The 19,658-nt window shown below is 40.7% G+C and overlaps 1 protein-coding gene across 4 annotated transcripts in view; it reads left to right on the forward strand.

Annotated features, from left to right (window-relative positions):
- The window catches only part of PTPN3 (protein tyrosine phosphatase non-receptor type 3), a 163,757-nt gene that overhangs the window by 36,741 nt on the left and 107,358 nt on the right, over nucleotides 1-19,658 (forward strand). Inside the window, exon 1 of one of the 4 annotated variants that reach the window (XM_064659948.1) lies at nucleotides 3,746-3,941. The exons of the other annotated variants lie outside the window; for them this stretch is intronic. The gene's annotated coding sequence lies outside the window, so the exon portion shown is untranslated. Of the gene's footprint in view, nucleotides 1-3,745; nucleotides 3,942-19,658 lie in introns of those variants that run through there. 4 annotated transcript variants of the gene reach the window in all.

A 19,658-nucleotide genomic window follows, 5' to 3' on the forward strand; every position in this document is an offset into this window, starting at 1 on the left:
TTTTAAATTTTCCCCATTAGAGTTGTTTGCTAAAGCAGTTATTCATGTTTTCTTCCTCTAGGTTGTCCAAAACTGAATACCAAGTTTAACAGAATCATTTTATACCTCTCTTAAAACATGTTCTGTGCTTTGCCTCCACCTAAGTCACAGTCCAGCAGTGATCAAGATGTTTTCCTACTAATCTTTCCCTGGCTACTAACACTGAGAAAAGAAAACCAGTCTAAACTGTGAAATCAGACTGTGGTTTCATGAACTTGCTAATGGGGAGCATAAGCCAGCTATGCTACTGGGATAAGCAGCCTTCTTTTCCCTCAGCTTTTCGTAGTGGCACACTTTCCCTCGTACACTACAAGTTAATCTAACTGTAGAACTTATCTATGTTAAAAGTAACGCTACCCATAGGTCTTTTCCTCATCTAGTTTTAATCAGTACCTGATCCCTGGCTAGGCAGCTGCACAAACTGCTCTCAAAGATGTTTGTTACTGCAACAGCACTTCTGGGTGATGCTGAGGAAGTCACTCCAGCAGGACTTCTTCCCTCTGACCAGTAACTGAGAACTCTCCTTTTCAGAGTAAACTGAGCAGAGGTTCAGGTTGTGATTTTTTTTTTTTTTAATTCACATCAGAGATGTGAATAAACACACTCAGGAACTTAGTTGAAAAACTGTGTCCTAGGTGCCTTCAGCTGGGTACTCAGCAGGACAAGAGTAGCTATCCGGTCTGTAGGTGTTCACATGTGCAGTGAAAAGTAAAGGCATCTGTTGAGACAAGCAGTGAATGGCAGACAAACCTGCAAAAAAAGTGTGTGTTTATGTCATTACAGAAAATAATAATACTCAGCCACAAAAGGGGAAAATAACAGACACAATCTTTATCCTGCTATTTTTTGGGGGGTTAGTTAGGGTTTTTTTTCAGAGGGGAATTGTCTTTTTTCTTTTTAACCTAAGGATGTTATTCTAATTGAATTAGTATTTTGTCCACATTTTTGATAGTGTGATAGAGAAATGACTGGCAGGAAATGAATTCATATTTATCTAATTTAGCACAACTTTAAGAAGTAGGTGATTTATAGGAACATTCACATACAGATGTATTTGTTATTACCTGGTATCACATTTGGAGGGACAGACCATCTATTGGTGAGAGAAATGCACCAGTGCTCCTATAGTATTCTGTGTGCGGCAATCATGGGTATTTTTCTTTCCTGCTCTTAATCACTATAGGCTTCTGTGCCTTTCCATAAAATCAAGTAATTTGGGAAAGTGCTTTCCAAGAACAGGATTTCAGAGTTGAAAGTAATTGTGTGCAACAGAAAGCTGTGGTTTGTTCCCATTAAATCTGTAACTCCCAGTCATAAGTGGAGGATACTCTTCTTCACTGGTATGACTAATAGTACTTGATACAGTAGGGAATAGTTTTAACACATGTGAAGATTGGGATTATGCATTTCCTTCAAGATTCATCAGTTGAATTTCTGATGTTTGTAGTGAAAGGGTTGTCTGCTGCACAGATTTGGTCCTACTGGAAATATAGGAATTGTAAAACTAAATCAAATGCCTAATCTCTCGTACTTCACCTGTAAAAGTCATCAGGCCCTAACTATAAGTAATAGGAAAAGATTGGCTATCACACCTCTAAATTAATGCTCCTACAGAATTACATGTGAAGGGCAAGATGCAGTAACACTTAATATGAGGAGCAGCACCTTGGCCCTTGGCCATGGGTTAACTTTGTGTATCTGTTACGACGCATGTTTTACTGCATTCCCTCTAAAGGAAGAAGTGATGACTATTGCTTACAAAGTATTTTGTTTCGAAAATGTAGAGTATCAGTTTAAAGAAAGTTAAACTTCCTTCCATGGTATACAAAGCGTTATATGAGTCTAATCCTCACTTATTAAGTAGGAGAGGTTCTGGTGGAAACACGCTGACCTAATGGGCTCTTTCAGGATGGCAGTGGCAGTGCTTTTGTACAAACTCTTACCATTCCGGAGTTAAATAAAATCACACTCTGGAGGAATGTTATAGAATTAATGAGTGAACTTATTCCCACTTTGAGTCTCAGAAACAGTTAATTAGAATGAAGACTGTCAACTTTTAATATTTCATTAGGATTTAAGTGTGCAGAAGATGAAGTCTGTGTACCTTTAATAAATGAAGATTAGATTATTAGATGGCTCCCTCAAACTAGTCTTTGGGATAAATAGTTTTCCAGGGTAGATATTAATGAACGCGAGAACTGTCCAGATAAACCTGAAGGAAATCAGCTGTGCTGAGCAGCAGTGTGCATTGTCCCTGGTGGAAAAACATGTGACATAGCTATGCTTCTCCCAGTACTCAAATTTAGATAGGCAGTACTGTATAGACATGCACAAACTGGCTTCCATTCTCCTGTCTTCACTAGAGCTACTGCCTTCAAGTTACTTTCCCTAAACTAGCCAACAACGTGGCATACAGAGGAATGGCTCACTACAGGAGCAGTAAAGATCAAGCAGATGACAAGAGCTAAGATGGATTTCGGAAAGCCCCATCTTCACTGCAGGCATATTTATACTATTTAATGTAGTATTTAGGGACAGAGGTCCCTAAATTAAGCTTGAACAGGTAATTTGGAAATTGAATCAACAGAGCCATGCCAAGGAATGGTCTGATACGCTTTTCTCTGCCTTATCTCTGTGGGTTTTTTTCTGAATCTGTGTCTCCTGCAGGGAGCTCTCCCTGCTCCCATCCCTGCGTTTGTGTTAACTGAGATGGCTGAGGGCAGGGACCAAAACAGATCAGGAAAACACCACCTAAGCTTCACACAGGTTTGGAGAGTTTTTCTGTATACTTTTACCCAGACTGTTTCATTGGTCCCATTTACAGTCGCATTAGCACAACTGCGCCATAAGGCTAGGAACAAGCATCTGGAAACGCCTTTAACCGGCTTTGGCGCTGAAGAAAGCATTGCTTGGCCATTGAGGTATCCTGCTTCAGCTAATTAGCTCTGCTGAAAGGCTCAGCTAATTAGCATGGGTGTAGAGTTGCTCTGACACAGTTACTCCGCTTGCAAGACCTGACCTAATCCCGCCGCACGGCGCTGAAGCACTAGTGCCCTGTGAGGAGTAGGGAAGCGAGAAGGAAGCAGGAGGCACGACGTGCATCCCCATGCCTTGAGGACCTCAGCCTCGGCCTCGCCGGCGGCCAGACCTGCCCAGCTCCCTTCAAGAGGAGCGAGCGGGCGGGTTGTGCCATAAATTGCTGGCTGTGGTGACACTTGGCATCTCTCTGTGTCGGCCCCGTTATCAAGCCCCACCACAGCACGACTGGACACCGCTTCTTCGTTCCCTCTCAGGGTCCGTCAGGCGGCGAAGGCAGGCTGTGCCAAGCTCGTGCCAGCCTCTGGAGCCAGGCACAACAACTCCTCGTGCCCCGCTGCCAGCGGGCACAGCCCAGGAGAAGCTGCGGGCAGGGACCCGGGCGGGACCGGGTCCGCCACGGCCGTGCGGGGACAGGTGGCCGCGGGGCGGGAAAGGGGGTGAGGGAACAGCCCCCAGCCCCGCCGTCCGGGGGAACCCCGCTCCCGTTCTCCCTCACGGAAGCGGCGGAAAGAGCCGAAGGCGTCCGAGCGGAGCCGAAGCGGGGAGCAGCGCCGGGGGCACGGACGGCGGCGGGGCCCGGCCGGTCGCTCCCTCCGCGAGGGGGCGAGCGCGGGCGGGCGGGCGCGCTCCCCGCCGCCCCTCCTCGCCCCACCCCGCCCCGCCGCGCCCCGCCCGCCCAGCTCAGGCGCAGGAGCCGGAGCCAGAGCCAGCGGCGGGAGTGGGATCGGGATCGGCTCTGTGGTCCCGGGCTCCGCACCTGCTCTCCTCGGCCCGCACGGTGGCGGCGGCCGCGACGGCCGTGACGGCCTTCTGCGCCCCCTGGGGCAGCGGGGCGGCGGCGGCGGCGCGGGGCGGCGCGGCAGGTACCGGGCTGGGCGGCGGCAGCGGCGCGGGGCACGGGGAAAAGTTGGCGCCGCCGGGGCGCCTCGGGGAGGCGGGGGCGGTGGTGCCGCCGGGGCCGCCCCCGCGCCTCTCTCCTCCTCTTGCTCCTCCGCCGGGCGGGCAGCTGGCCCCGCGGTGGTGCCTGGCTGCCCGCCGGTCCCGCGGGAGAGCGGGGGCGAGCGCAGCTCCCGGCGGCTGGCGGGGCTGGGGCGGGGGAAAGCGAGCGGGAAGGTGCGCGGCGGTGCCGGGCTGGGTGTCAGCCTGTAGCGCGCCGTGCCGTGCCGGCCCCTCGGGGCGCGGCGCTGCTCCGCTCCGCTCCGCGTTGTCCCTCCGTGTTCTGTTTCCCTCCGCGCCTGGCGCGTCGGGCACCGTCGGGCCTCGAGGGAGGGGAGGGGGAAGGTTCTGTCCCGTCCGCGTTGAACCCTGCGCTTGCTTTTGCTGACTGCTACTGTAGGGCGATTTCAGCTCCTTCCCTCAGACAGCCTTTTTTTCCCTGCAAATCGTTGTCGGAGCACCTGGCTTGGGAGTTCTTTCGAGCCCGTCCGAGCACCGAGTGCCTCGGGCGGGTTTCGGAGAGGAGCGCTGCGGGCGCAGAGCGCCCCTGCCCGTGCCTGGACGGACAGGGTGTGCCAAGAGACCAGAGCCAATAGCTCGGAGCTAACTAGTCTGTGGTACTGTATCAGCAGCTGCCTCACCACAAAGGCTGCCGGGGCTCCACAGCGGTTACTTTTCAGCACTTTGGGTGCTTGGTGGAGATACATTGGAGATTTTTGTATCTGTAATAGATCTAAGTTATATATTATCTGTCCATATATGTGAAGTGTGACAATTAGTTGCCTCATCGATGGTGTGGAACAGATGCAGCAGCCGTAAAATATGATACTTCTTTTAATATAAAATTCCCATTCATCTTGCCGCGTTTCCCGTTTCCTTTCTTGACTGAGCCTATCTGAAGTAATTAGTCAGTCTCTCCTTCTGTTTCTCCTTGCTTTCCTTTCTTTCAAAGATACAGTTGGGATTTTTTTGTTTTCCCTCCTAGGATCGTTGCTTCCCTTGTGGCTTTACAACTTGTCACACAAATTGCTACTGCTGTAATACCTTTGTAACAGAAATCAGAACAATTTAGTGCCTTGATACTATTAAATATTTGTACTGCTACTTTGATAATCCAAAGCTGAGTTTTTAGTAGAAATATAGAATAATATTGCTGAAGCACTAATTTTGCATAATATTGCATTGAAAGATTATTTATATAAAGTGCATTTAGATGTCTGGAATACCTACCTAGCTTTGGAGAGGAGCTGCACTTTCACTTCTTTTTTTTATCTCAATTTATCTGAAACTAATCTGTACAAGAAACAAATTGTCCCTATTACCTGGACAAGTTTGATCATGAGGGAAACCGTTAGCAAACAGGACTGTGGGGAAGAAAGGTCTGCTTAATTACCATAGCTGGATAAACTTGCTAATGAAATACAAATGCTAAATTTTTACAATGCTGACATTCTTTGGTAATGTCTTGTGGCAAAAATGTCTTGAGAGGTTGGTGACGAATACAGAGTACCTTTTTGTTTTCTAGTTCATAAGAAAAAATATCATATTCCACATAGTTCTAAGGGCACTTAACAGAACAGCTCATTTGAAGAACCAGCTTGTGATAAGACTGATTTTGTTTCATTAAACACTCTAATATTGCTGGCAGTAGATTCCTGGAAGAACTCTTAACACTTGTCATCTCTCTTGTGATTTAATAAGCATTTCTAATGTGTCCATGATCACCTTTTTTTATTTGCACATTCTAAGACTGGGATGGTTAGTTCATGATTTCAGAACATAGGTTTGGGTAATATTGCAGTGACATGTTTTACTGTACAATACTTAACTCTGTACCTCCCTGCTTCCAAAATACTAGTAGTACAAAGTAAGGTACTAATAAAACTATAGTTAACTTTCTGGATATGCTATTAAATTATAAAACTCCATGATTGCTTCTTAATTATCAATTTGTATTATTGATGTAGTCTTAATACTGTAAGTAATAACAAAGAAGCTAGTGGTAGTAACATCACCTTCTTGCATATGTTTATGACTTATCACATGATAAATCCTGTTTTTACCCAATCTTTAAATTGAATTTCATTCAATCTGAGTCTAAAATATAAACTAATTTCTAAAGATCTTGGGTGGACTTTTTTTAATAGTAGTATTGTAGCAGAGGTGGTTTTCCATACTTTTCTAAGCTTTGACCTACTTTTTGTACTGGTGGATAAAGGATAGCTTTACATAGACGCTGAGAGAGTAACCTTGCATAGGCACAACACCAAAAGTGTTGTGCACAGAAGTCATTAATGTTAAATTCTCCAAGGTGGACTAAATGCAGGTAGAGTGAGCAGTTCTTCTATTTTGTCACTTTGTGTGTTCACCAGTATATTTGTCATGCTGGCATCTAGGCATAGGGATAATTGTTCATTAAAAATCAATCAGTTAAAAGTAAACTGTAGTTAATTGGTGACGAGGACCATAGTTACCAATCACATTGTCTTAGATATGGCAAATGTTCATTGTAAGTTCTATAGAAACCTTGTGGTGTGGGTTTGATTTTGCTTGGGTTTTTTTTGTTCATTTTTTGAATGAAAATCATGTTCCATAAGCTTCACAACTGAACCTGAGAACTGGTTTCTGTCAGAGCCAACACTGTGTGGTCATCTACTGAAAAGTTTGCACTAAAGTGGAGAAGTGCGAGAGCAACATTTTTCAGTTGTTTCCCCAAAACCATAGTATGAGTATACTAAGCAAAATTATTTATTTCACTTTCTCCTGGTATTAGTTCGTGTTAGTCTGTAGTATTTGTTTCTCTAATCTTCTGGATACCTATGTGTAGCAGTGCAATGAATATTTTTTTCCTATGGTATTGAGTGCATGACGTTAGTCAGGAAGAGGGATTTGGCACAGCATTGATGAGCACCCATAGCTCTGATGCTTGAGTTCCCAGAGAGTTGGGTACCTTGGGCTACAGCATGGGATGACTCACTTGAATAGAAATCAATCAACAAGTAATTCCAGGCTAGGGAAGTGTCAGTATCAGCTAAAAACTCTGCCTGCATTTTTGTTTTGGTGTTGGATTCTTTTCATGAGCTATAGTGTTTTCTTGTTATCAAGGCCTAAAAATCAGAAGATGTGTATGGTCTTATCTCACAACAACTGTGAATTAATGGGATGTAAACTATTCTTCTGTCAAGTTGTTTACTGAGGGGAAAGAGCAGGCACACAGGCAGTTGGAGTAGAGTAACGAATGTGCTGCAAGTTTCATCCTGAGTTACCTTCGGATAATTTATTCTAATCTCCCCATGCCCTAAGATAGTATTGCCTTCAATCAGCATGTACTGAACCTCACCGAGTTCTTATTTCTATTATTAGCATTGTAATATGAAACTTAGTCACGTGTCCTGTGTGGGACTTTGTGTTCCTTCTCCTTCTTCTTTTCATATCTCTGCAAAGAAAATGCTTCATGAAATGCTATGAAATCAGATAATATAGAAAACACTCTCTAGTAGATTGCTTTATAAGGCTTTTTTTGGTCCTAATTTTTCTTCCTATTGAGAAACTACATTCACAATCTTGAAAAGCCTTCTCCCTAAGGAGATACTGATACTTCTGTATATAATTTAGTTTCTTGAGCTGTGCTGAAATCACTGTGATGCTGAAGTCTGGTCATGCTTGTCTGCTAGATTTTGGTTTACATTTCTAAACTTGAGTAACGGCAACAAAAGTTTCCCATCTTCTGGGCCAGGAAGAATCAAGAGACTTCAAAACCTTGTAGGTTCTTGGTGCATTGCTGTACTGTTGTTCATCTGGTGAGTCCCACACGCTCTTGGCTTGTAAGTTAGAGCTGTGCAAGCAAAATATGGACTCTGGGCATACATTTGGAATACAGATAATCCATCTGATACTCCTCAGCAAGGTGTGAAGTATTTTTTAATCAGTTTTTAGGAAAAAACTGGAGAAGATACAAGCGGAAATGTATCTGCCTTTTCACTGATCTTAGAGTTCCTCTGGTTTTGACTGGCACAATTCCATGGTTCTAGGGCCTTCTTGTTTCACATTGTCTTGCTATCTCATCTCAGCATGTGTCTTCATCCAATAACAACACCTCTCCTTTTAATAAATGTAGTTCTTCTTTCCAAGAATCTTCACCATTGGTTTAACAGGAGAGTATATCACTGCGTAAGGGATGTGATGGATCTCTGCAGGCTGGAGGCCCCTTTGTCTGAACCAGCACATTATCCTAATTGCCTTTTTTAAAATGAAAATCATTAGGAGTGGGCTAATCTGATGGGTTTCTCTGACTAGATTCCCTCTGTTCAACTTTTGCAAATGTCTGTGCAATATGAAGATTACAGAACATTACACAAGTAAAGCAGTTCTGCAAACCAAACAGAAATCGCAGAAAGAGTGAAGCTTGCACATGCTACAGGCCTATGTTAATCTGCCATATTGACTGTAATTTCATCACTTCCCTCTCTTGGCAAGTTTAGGTTTGATACAAGTACAGCAACACATGTTAAGGAGAGAGAGAGGGAGTGTCCCAAGCTTTGAATTAAAACTAAAAACCCTGCTGAGGAAACTGTGTTTGTCAGAATTCAGAATTGAGAGGAGCTTTTCGAGATGAGTGATCTTACTCTGTTTTCTAGCAGAAGGCATGTGGGGCTTTCTGAAAGGTGGTATTTTGCCAAAAGTGTAACAGGTACTTTTACTTGCATCACAGAGTAGAAATATAGCCAAGGTAATATGTCGCACGCTTGCTTGTATTGACCGATTCAATTAGTATGTTTCAAGAGATAATGTAGTAACCCTTGTAACAGCCACCTACTCTTTGTCAACAACTAGCTTTTATCTTACTGATTTGAGCGAGTGGCCTGTGCAGTCTGAAATTGGTTAGATAGTTATTCTTAGTCAATACTGTATAGTATTAAGGTAAAACTTTAAAGTCATAGGGTTCTCTTGTATTTGTTTTTAGAATTTTCCCACTAACTTTTACTGATGTTGCTCATAGAAATTCATGAAAAATGAAGCAAAAGCCAATCCTGAATTGAAACCTGTACATGTGTGTTATCACAGTGGGTGGTGAAATTTTACAGGGGATTCAAGAGGTTTTTCATTATTCAAGGTGAAAATAAAATCAATATGTTTTTAAATTATCTCCAAGAAGAGGAAAACTGAATGTACAGAAAGTGATTTCAAACTCTACTTTGTCTTCTATTGTAATATAATATAAAACTAATTGTGTACTCTTTCAGTTCACATAAGTTTTCAAACAGGCTAAAAGGTTTCATTTCTGAAATATTCAGGTGGATAAGAGTCTTATGTTTTCTGAAAGAGAAGTAGTGGTAAAATTGGTGTGAAATCATAAAATGCTTTGGCCTCTGTAGTTGGCAAATGCCGTTCCAATGGTTTTGTGGCAGCTGATTTTAGTGATTCTGAAAAATACCAGGTACTGGTATTTGCAAATTACTGGTGTAATGTTCTGTAATCTTCATATTGCGCAGTAGTAACCAAGGTGTGTGCCACAACAGTATGGTTAAAGATCATATAAAACATGCCATGTGCACAAATAAGATTTTGTATTTCAAGAAGCAAAACGCTCATTTTCTTTCCAAGTAATTTATCATTTACGTTATTAATGACATCTTTTTCTCTTTTTTAACCTAAACAAGACTTTAAAAGGTAGCTTAAGAGAAAGAGCAGCTGTAAGCAGCTGAAATGAACAGTGAAGTATTTCACTACCAAGTCACATGCTGTCTTGTTTGTAATTTAAAGTATGAAAGTAGTTAAGATTTGACATCTTGTTCATTGATTTCCTGCTATCCTCTCCCTCCACCCCCAGACAGATTTTAATCTGGCGTGTGTAGTGTTATGGAAAGCAAGCGGTTCATAACAGCAAACTGTGATGAGTAACCATGGCTATTTCCCTAGCAAGTTACGTGATACAGTTACGCTCTGTGGAATGACGCATTTTATGAATCAAAGCTGGGAACCTGAGCTGTGACTTGCATACATGTGGGATTTTGTACTGTAGTGTTGTTCTTGTGTTGTTTTGCCTACAACGCTGTGAATATAGATCCTATTGTTCAACATGGGATGTACCCCAGGGATTGGTCTGAGTATGCAGAGGTCTGATCTCTGCTCTTTCACTCAGTTTTGGTGCTGAGTGAATTTTTCTTTTTTAAAGCTTTTTATCCAAAGTATTGGATGTACGTGCAGTTGGCTTCTATTTCTGTGTCTTTGTCAGTATAAATGCTTTTGCTAATTTTTGTGATTTTTCTGTTTTTTGTTCCTGCATAGATGGGGAGGGACTGCACCTCTGGAACTATAATGGTGTAGGCAGAGACACAGATTTTGGTTATAGGCAAATGTGGACATGTACCTGAAGTTAAGCACATGCAAGATTTTTTTTTTTTGATTGCTGTGGTTGCTTCAATGCTAGTTGTTTGTCTGTAAGAAAGCAACTTCTTGAATGTGTTGCTGATATTCTAAATAACACATTAAAAATCTCTAGCCTGTAGATAAAGCAGATTGTACTTTGGTCAAGTTGAAGATCAGCTAGCGCGTGTTAAAGTACAGCTTCCCTTATCTTCACATTGTTGTTTCAGAATATGTCAGTCCATGTTCACTATAGGAAGGAAATAGGTTGCTTGAGCAACCTAGTGAGCAGAAGTTATCCTGATTGGCTTTCAGAGGTTGTTATAAAATGGGATTATTTCTAGTTTTTGCATATTATTCTAGCCATATATATATATGTATATCAGGATATCAGTAAAGATTTATTAATGCACTTTGGAAACTCGTTTAAACAAAATTCATCTGACACCCTGGCCTAACTGTGTGCGTTAACCTCATAGTTATGGTATAGTTCAAACTTTTATCATGTCCCTGGTATCTTATTTTTAGGTTCAGTGTGTCAATGGATTGTGTTAATTGTCAGAAGACTTTAAGGAGATAAAGTTATTAAACTCTGATAGTTTCCTCTTTCATGTAGCGCCATCTAGACTACTGTTGTTCGATTAAGGTTTCCCACCCCTGCCTATGCCTGACTCAATGTTAAGTCTTGATTCTCTCAATTCGTGAATTAGTGCAGTTATTTATTAGAACCATCTGTTAGTGATAGGGTAAGCTCAGGTGCAATTTTGGTCTCTGTTCTGCCCCTTGCCCCTTTCAACTAGGACTTTCTCAGATACCTAAAAAAGATGTCACAATTTTCACTTGATAGAAACTCATCGGTGAACTTTGTTTTGGGTAGAGAGTAAGCTACTCTCAAAATCATCTGGTTCATTATTCTATTAATAATTACTTTGAAAAGAGATTGTGTCTTTTGGGAAGACTTTACAGAAAGATCCTATTTTTTTCATGAACATAAACCTTTCTATCTTCACAGTATGATTCTGTAATTATAGTTTATTTAGTCTGAAAAAGTCACTACGAATTTAATTGTGTGTGAGTTTGACTACCTAGTTAAAAAACTTAAATTGTCCATGTATTTAATAAAACTACTTTAAAATACAATAGTAGAACAAGACAACATAAGCTGCTCATCAAAATATGCATGCAGCATTTGGTGTCTGTTTCTTAGAATATTGAAAGCCAGTGATACAATTACAAATGTTTGTTTGCAATTTATAATTGTGGAGAATGGTTTGGGGGGGGAAATCAATATTTTCTGGTTTACTCCAAATGTACAGGCAATTTGAGGTATCACTGAGAAAAATCAGATTTTTAAATATTGGGCAACTCTTAATCTGTGAAAATACTTGTGATACTGTACTTTGAGTATATCAAATTAACAGTAGCTTTTAATAAGATTGCACCGAAGTGTAGGGTTTTATATGTGCAGCCATGATGGAGGTTTTTTATTCTTCTTACTTTCAGATTTGTTTGACTTTAGCAAGCCAGTAGTTCTTTGAAGTAGTTACCAGAAAGTTTCACAAGCTGTGGGAATTTCTGTGGGACCACACCAGTCAGGGAACACTGCTGATGTGGCAAGAAACCAAAATTCCCTGACATATTTCAGTAAATACTCTTGTAGTAAAGCTGAACTCCCCAGCAATAGTCTTGTAGTAAAGCAGCTGTCTTAATTATAGCTTTCCGTTCATTAAATTAAATGGTTTTTAAGTTTATTCTCCAGCTTTGGTTATGTATGCTTCCTATTCATATTGAAAATGCACACCTGGAGAAAAAGATAGCTATCTGAAGGAAGCTGGTGATTTGGCACTTGGGATCTGAAAGGTTTCCGGGATTAAGGGTAACACAGTGGTTTTTTGTTAACTAGGAAGTGATACAGTGTTTAATAATGGGAAAGGTTGCGGGTTGTGGTTTTTTTTTCTTTTTGTCTTATGACTTTTCTGAGCAGATATGACTTTATTATTTTTCAGATATATATTTAGTCTTTCAATTAATTCATGTCCTGATATGTGTTACCTTTGGTCAAATAACTGATGGAACATGTGAGTGTCCTGTTACTATTCCATTACAGAGCACTGAACTGGCCGACAGCATTCTGCTTCTAGCCAGTGCACTGTGTATATCAAGTAGTAGCTCCCTGAAATGAATTGGGGACATCATACTTTTGTTGTAGCTGATTACATAGGCTTGAATCATCACAGTAAGTTGTTTCTCCTTGTCAGTATGAACAGAACACAATTACAGAGTTGTTTAAAATCTGTGGTAAACTGATAAACACTGTTTATTACACGCTAACATGTATCGCCTCTGGGTCCTGAGATAGCAGTACATTTGATTTTACAGTAAGTGTCACTTACTTAACTATACTTAATTTCTAAATAGTTTTATCTGACTTCTGAGCCATCAAAGGTTTTTGGTAATCAGACAGTGATGCAGTGAAATATGGAGCTGGGCATATTCAGAATAGACCTAGTAATTCCTAGATATTAGAAATTTTTTTTTCACAGAGAGTGTTGTCAAGCTTTGGAACAGGCTGTCCAGGGAAGTGGTGGAGTCACCATCCCGGGAGATATTTAAAAGATGTGTAGATGTGGCATTTAGGGACATGGTGTGGTGGTGGACTTGTCAGTGGTGGATTAATGGTTAAACTCAATGATCTTAGTGATCTTTTCCAATCTAAATGACTCTATGATTCTAACAGAGGTAATTCATCACTAGAATAACTTGCTGTTATTTGTGTTGACTTTTTGATTCTGAAAACATGATATAAATAATGTTTCTTAAAAAAAACCATCCATCTTTTTGTAGCAAAAGGATTGTAGAGGAGTTGTGATTGTTTTATATAGGAAACCAACCTTACTCATAATGTGTTACCCATTTTCCTCAGTTTATGAAGGAGGACTCTGACCCTTCATTAAAAGGAGTTTTGAAGGATAATATACTTTTCAAACAGAATCTGCAGAGAGTAGTTAATGAATTGAACTGTGGTCTTAAAAGTGAGCCTCTAGAATCTGATGTGTTGAGGTCTGAAGTTAGCTCTGCCATCAAGTACTCTCAAGAGAGGGAGATTCTGTTACTATTATCAGTTACAACCTCTGTTACTTGTTAACCAGTGTGGACTATGTTAGAATGACTTGGGAGTAGTGTCATGTTGTGTGCTACAGTCATCCTTGTTTGTTGTGGTTTTGTTTTTTGTTTTTTTGAGGTTTGTTTTCTGATTATCCAGGAAGTAAATCTTTCCCAGTATAAAACAACTGGCTTAAAATTTCTCTCTTGAGTGTCAAAGCAAGCAGACAAAGACAATTATAAGCTGTGGAAAGTGGATATAAAGAAAATAAATCTGAATGTTGCTTAGTCTACTAAGAGTCCAACACTGTAGCTTTATTATCAACTCATTTACCAAAAGCAAAAGTAGCCTTTTTTTTTGGTCCTGTGTTTGTCCCTCTGCTTTCTGTCCCCTCCTCTCCCCTCCCCCCCACATTTATAAACAGAACACATTAACAGAAACACAAAACTTGATTTCATCTCCTCCACTGCTTACCATAGAATCGTTGAATGGTTTGGATTGGAAGAGATGTTAAAGATCATCAAGTTCCAACCCCTATGGTATGGGCAGGGACACCTTTAGACCAGGTTGCTCAAAGCCCCATCCAGCCTGGCCTTGAACACTTTCAGGAATGGGGCATCTACACCATCTTAGGACAACCTATGCCACCAGTGCCTCATCACCCCCACAGTAAAGAATTTTACCCTAATATCTAATCTGAATCTACCCTCTCCAAGCTTAAAGCCATTTCTCCTTGTCCTGTCACTGTGTGCCCTTATAAAAAGTCTCACTCCATCTTTCTTGTAGACTCCCTTTAGGGACTAAAGAGCTTAGTTTACTTAATTAAGTAAAATTACTTTTAAGCCCAAGATAACATGCTTATCCTTATAACTTTCTCTACCAAAGTGAATTGTAGGCCTAATGTTGCAGAAGATCTGATGAAAATGTTCACGTAGGTGTCACCTCAGTTGTGTGGATGGTCACAACACTGGATCGGTCCTGTGTGTGTCAATAGTCCTCAGCTGTCACATGCACTCACCCAGAATTGTGTAATGGCCTCTCTTGCTTAGAGGTGGCTCTCAGCCCACTACTTGAAGCACATTTGCTTTCCTTTTCTGGCACTTAGGAGGAAAAACTGGCTTTACAACCATTTATATGCTATAAGGCAAAGTTGAACTCTTAACGTGGGTAATAAAAAAAGCCTGTTTTACTGGATTGATTAGCTGGCAACTTCAAGGCAATTTGCAAATGTGCCTCTTGCCAGCAGATATGGTCAGACTGTGAGATGCCTGGCTTTATTAGTGTCCTTCATTTCCATCCATTGAGATCCCTCTTGGCAGTTGATGTGTGACAAGTAAATGAGGTGCAAGTTTCTGTTTCTTCCATACTTTGATGTGCTGTCAGGTGATCTGAAACAACATTGGATCAAATGAACACTAACTCCTGAGTTTTGTTGTCCAAAGAGTGTGCTGGTTGTCCGTCTCTGCACCAGTAATGTCTGATTCTGTCGTTTAGTTTCAACACATTTTATATGTATAATGTCTTAAAGACCTTAAGCTGTGAACCATGTGAAAATGTTAGTGCCTGCCCTAAGGATAGGGCTTCTGTGAGAAGATCAGCAGATGTATATATTGCTTTGACCACAGCGTAGTGAGTGAGCAGGTGCTTGACTTATGTTCAGTCACTGACTACGTTGCCTCAGTCTGCAGAGGAATGTGTGGGGCTTACAGAGGCTTGGGATCTGGGAGAAGAAGGGAAGGGCTCAGGCTTGGAGAGGTGGCAGCCTAGGATCCTAAGAGATAAGAGTAGTAGCATGTGCATGATCAGAGGCATGCTGGAATGCCTGTGTGACTCAGTAGGACAGTGGATGATGCCAGAGATACCCACCAAAAGGGATTACTGAAAGATTACTAAGTTATTCAGTAATAAATATTGAATTTAGGCAGTTACATCTACTATAAGCTGCAGTTACTTGAAATATATATTCTGCAGACATTACTTTCTATTATTCTGCTTTTATTTAGAGGAGGCTTATGTTGTTTATTTTTTTTCATTTTGTTTGTGGTTTGGGGTTTGTTGTTGTTTTTTGGGTTTTTTGTTTTGTTTTGGGGGGTTTTTTTTGTTCGTTTGTTTTTAATTAGATGCCTGCATATCGGGAAGAATAATCTTTGCCTTGAGAACTATTAAGCTCTGGAATAGATTGACTAGAGAAGTGATGAAGTCTTTCTTGCTGGAAGTATTCAAGGTTTGACCCAATGGGACCTTGTAAAATCTATTTTAAAGCCCTACTTTCAAGAAGAGTTATACTAGATGATCTCCAGAGGTCCCTTTCAACCTAGATTTTTCTATGATTCTGTGATCTAGGTCATATATAGCCATGTTTTTGTAAAATATTGGTCATATTATAATGAAAATTATATTAATCTTTTTAAAATAAAATATATTTTTTATTTTGAAAATAAATGTGAGAAATAAGTTAGTCCACCAATGCAATAATATTGCCAACACACAATGATAGCCTTATTAAAGGAGTTTACATTATTGTTCTATATTAGAGAAATAGCTATAATACTGATACTCAGTTACTTTTATTTATATGAGAGCAGAAAGAGCTCTCAGCAAGGTTGCATCCTATAAGGATTTTGCTTGATGTACACCATGCTGCCTGAGTAGTGTTTTAAACTAGTATTTAAAGCCCTAGTTCCAAACATAATCAGAAAGCATTTGATTATTAGTACCAAATACATTTTCCCCCTTTATTATTGGGGTTTGGGGGTTTGGGGGTTTGGGGCCACTGGAGCCACTCTTTTGGGGAGCGGGGGCAGGGGAGTGTCCAGCACTGCCAGAGTTCTCTTCCTAACTCCGCTTTCAATGTAAATGATGATTGCCTGAATAAAGAAGATTTTATGGCTGAGTGCATGTTGTGTGTGTATACAGAGCAAATAATATATATGTCTTATATGTTTCTTACAGAACAAATTGAGCATGTTAAGAGAAACTTATAAATGATGGAGATACATGTTTCAAGACACTTTGAGGTAGACATATCCTGGTTTTGGTTGTTTAGGTTTATTTTGGGAATTTTTTAAGTTTGTTTATCTGTTTATTTTCCAAAATGACCAGCTGTAGTGGTTGGCCTTCCTGGTGTAAGTCTTTTTGGCTTTGTCCCAGCAGTTCATTGTAGAAATCATTAAAAAGTCAATTTAATCTTTTGACATTTGCTGTATGAGATTCCAAACTAGCTTTTCAAATCTTGCCAGAGAAATTCTGCTGTCTACTGGCTCAGGAAATAATCCTAAGATCTGTGTTAGCATGGTGATGTCTGTGTGTATATTATGTGAAGTCAATACAGTACTGCAGAAAACCTAAAAATTTAGATCTGGCTTTCAGAATGGAATGTGAGTATCTCGTACTGGAGATAACAGAATCCTGTAAGCTACTTCATGGGAAAGTATATTTAAATATTCAAACCCTTATATGTTAACCTGTGACCAACTTGCATATAAAATTAGGTGTAGGGACTACTTGCTTTATTTATGATTTAGGTAGAATTTATGTAGCAGCTTTTGGGCACTGTTTTAAATGCTTAACTGTGCAATTGAAATGGAGCACATATATATGGATATACTTTATAATCCTGTTTTATAATGACTCCTTCTCCCTTACGTCTGATTTTGGCTGTTGCTCTCAGGCTCTTTTTTTTTTTGTCCTCTTTCATTAAGGGGAAACCATGACAGTTGTCTTAGCTAATATAATAAAAGCATTTCAGCAGGGAAAAACCCAGTTACAAGGTCAGCATTTCTCCACGTGAAAACTTTCTATTTTTTTACCTGGTGTTGCTATTGATTTTTGTTTGCTTGTTTAAATTATTTAATATCTTTATTTTTCTTTGTGTTTAGATTAACACTACCTTTTTTTTCCCCTGGCACTTAACTATTTTAGGCCGTGTTCTTGCAGTGGAGAGCAAGGTGCTTCTATTGTGCTTGCCTGCAAGAAGAGATGTTTGATGTAGATGTTTCTTTTCTTCTGTGACTCCTTAGCATAATTGCAACTGTCACAGACCATGTTCAAACAGGTAGCACTACTTCAGGCACTGGTGTGCTGCAACCTTTCTGTATGGATAGCTAGATTTATAATTAACTACTATTTGCACAGTTACAAATATAATTATTTAGCCAACAGCTTTCCTTGACAGCCCAGGGAAAGAAGGGGGGAAAGATCCTCAAATAGACTAGCCCTAAAATAAAGGAGTTGGTGGTTTGAAATGCCTGCTAGCAGCAATGAGTCCATTTCCTCAAGGCAGGCAGCCCACAGGCTTCGCCTGGAGTTTGTTCTGGGTGATGAGGCAGTGAACCTGCTGTGTTAGCACCTTGCAGGTGCTCGGGAAACACCATCTCTTGGCGTTGTTCATGAGCCTGCTGCTCGGGCCCTGATGCGGAGTTATGGCCTCTTGGTTAATGAGTTGCTTGAACATCCGTGTTCACATTTAGTGGCAGCAGCATGGAGTAGTCTGACAGTGTTGCACTGTGGCAGCAGTGTAGGCAGAGGTGTTCTAGGGTTTGGGGCCACTGGAGCCACTCTTTTGGGGAGCGGGGGCAGGGGAGTGTCCAGCACTGCCAGAGTTCTCTTCCTAACTCCGCTTTCAAGCCTAGTTTGTGGTCCACTTTTTGAGGTTTGCGTGGGTGAAAACCAGAGGAAAGTAGCCAGCCTGCATTTTGAATAATAACATGGACCTGAGGAGTTGGCCTGCAAGCGTTGAAAGTGAATGATGGCAAAATATTTTACACTGTGGCAGGTCAAACCTTTATCTTTTTATAAAACAAGAAGTTAAGACCTGTATTTAGGGGTAGTAGTGCGTGTCCAGCAGAGAAATTAATGTGTGTAGTGGTCACTGTTAGCTGTCTATACATTAAGTGTTTGAGTTATGCTGGAGAAAAAGGTGACAAATTCAGCAGTAAGAGAATGCCAGACAGTTGAATGAGATGCATCCAACTCCTCACCCAGCTGTGTAGATAACATTGTTCCAGACTGGCTGGGACTAAAAAGCAGTGCTGTCAAGGAAACACTTCAGACTCAGCATGAAATCATGCTGTCTAACATTTATGAAGGGAAACCCACAAGAGATACTGAAACTTCAAAGGGCATTTAAAAAAATCAACCCCCCCTCCACTCACTTGACCCAAAAAACTCCAAAACTACCAAAACAAACAAACAAACAAAAAACCCCAAAGCCATGGTAATTGACAGTCTAGCCCCTCCACTTTTTTTTTTTTATTGGTGCTAATAGGAATTTGTAGAGGTCCTAAATACTTTTTACTTTTTTGCCTGGCACTGATCTAGTTCCTTAGGAATGAAATTCATTAATTGTTTTAAAGATACCAGATAACTCTCCTCCATTACCTTATCTAATTTTTTCATCCTCTAGTCTCTGCATTGTTGTCATACTCTTGTTACAGTTTGCTTTTATTCATCCAGTACTTGTTTTCATGTTTGATCTTCTGCTTATTCTCCTTGAAACCCCCTATGTTCTTCAGAGCCTGCATTAATTGCTGATTCAATTAGCCTTATCAGTTCTGATTTATTTTTACATTTGAATATTATCTGATACAATGCTTTTGAAATTTATGGAAAGGGGAGTCCTTTCTTCATGAATGCAATAAGAAATGAACTAGGAGGCATTCTCTTTGTGATTTTTTCCTCAAGGTTTTGAACTGCTTCCCAGCCAGAGCTCTGCTGTGAAGTTCTCTCAGACTTCCCTTCCAAACATGCTGCTGTGATTTACTTTGGCTGCTTTGTGTTTGCTGGCTCAGGGTAGGCAGCCAGGCTATCATTGCATTCAGTACCCAACAAAACTCTTCTACCACTTATTCTGTCTAGTCTTGAAAATTTAATTCTTTGAAAGAATTCTGTTCATGTCATATTGTTTCAAAAGGGGTACTGTATGCTGCTGCATGAATTTAACCTGGTTGAAGGTTATTTCAATTGTTTATCAATTTTGGTGAAGTTTTGGCTAGCTTTGGCAGTTAATTCCCAGTATATGCTGAAACTGAACCCCTGTCCTATTTTTGCAAGGAACAAACTTGCTTAGGTGAAATTCTAAGTTTTAGTACTAGTAGGACAGTGTATGTGGTGTAGGCCAGAATTTGTACTTTGATTCCAAAGATCAGGTGGGGGTTGAGAGCATTCAGCATGTGTA

This window comes from Pseudopipra pipra, chromosome 1, assembly GCF_036250125.1.
Source record: "Pseudopipra pipra isolate bDixPip1 chromosome 1, bDixPip1.hap1, whole genome shotgun sequence".
NCBI lineage: Eukaryota > Metazoa > Chordata > Aves > Passeriformes > Pipridae > Pseudopipra > Pseudopipra pipra.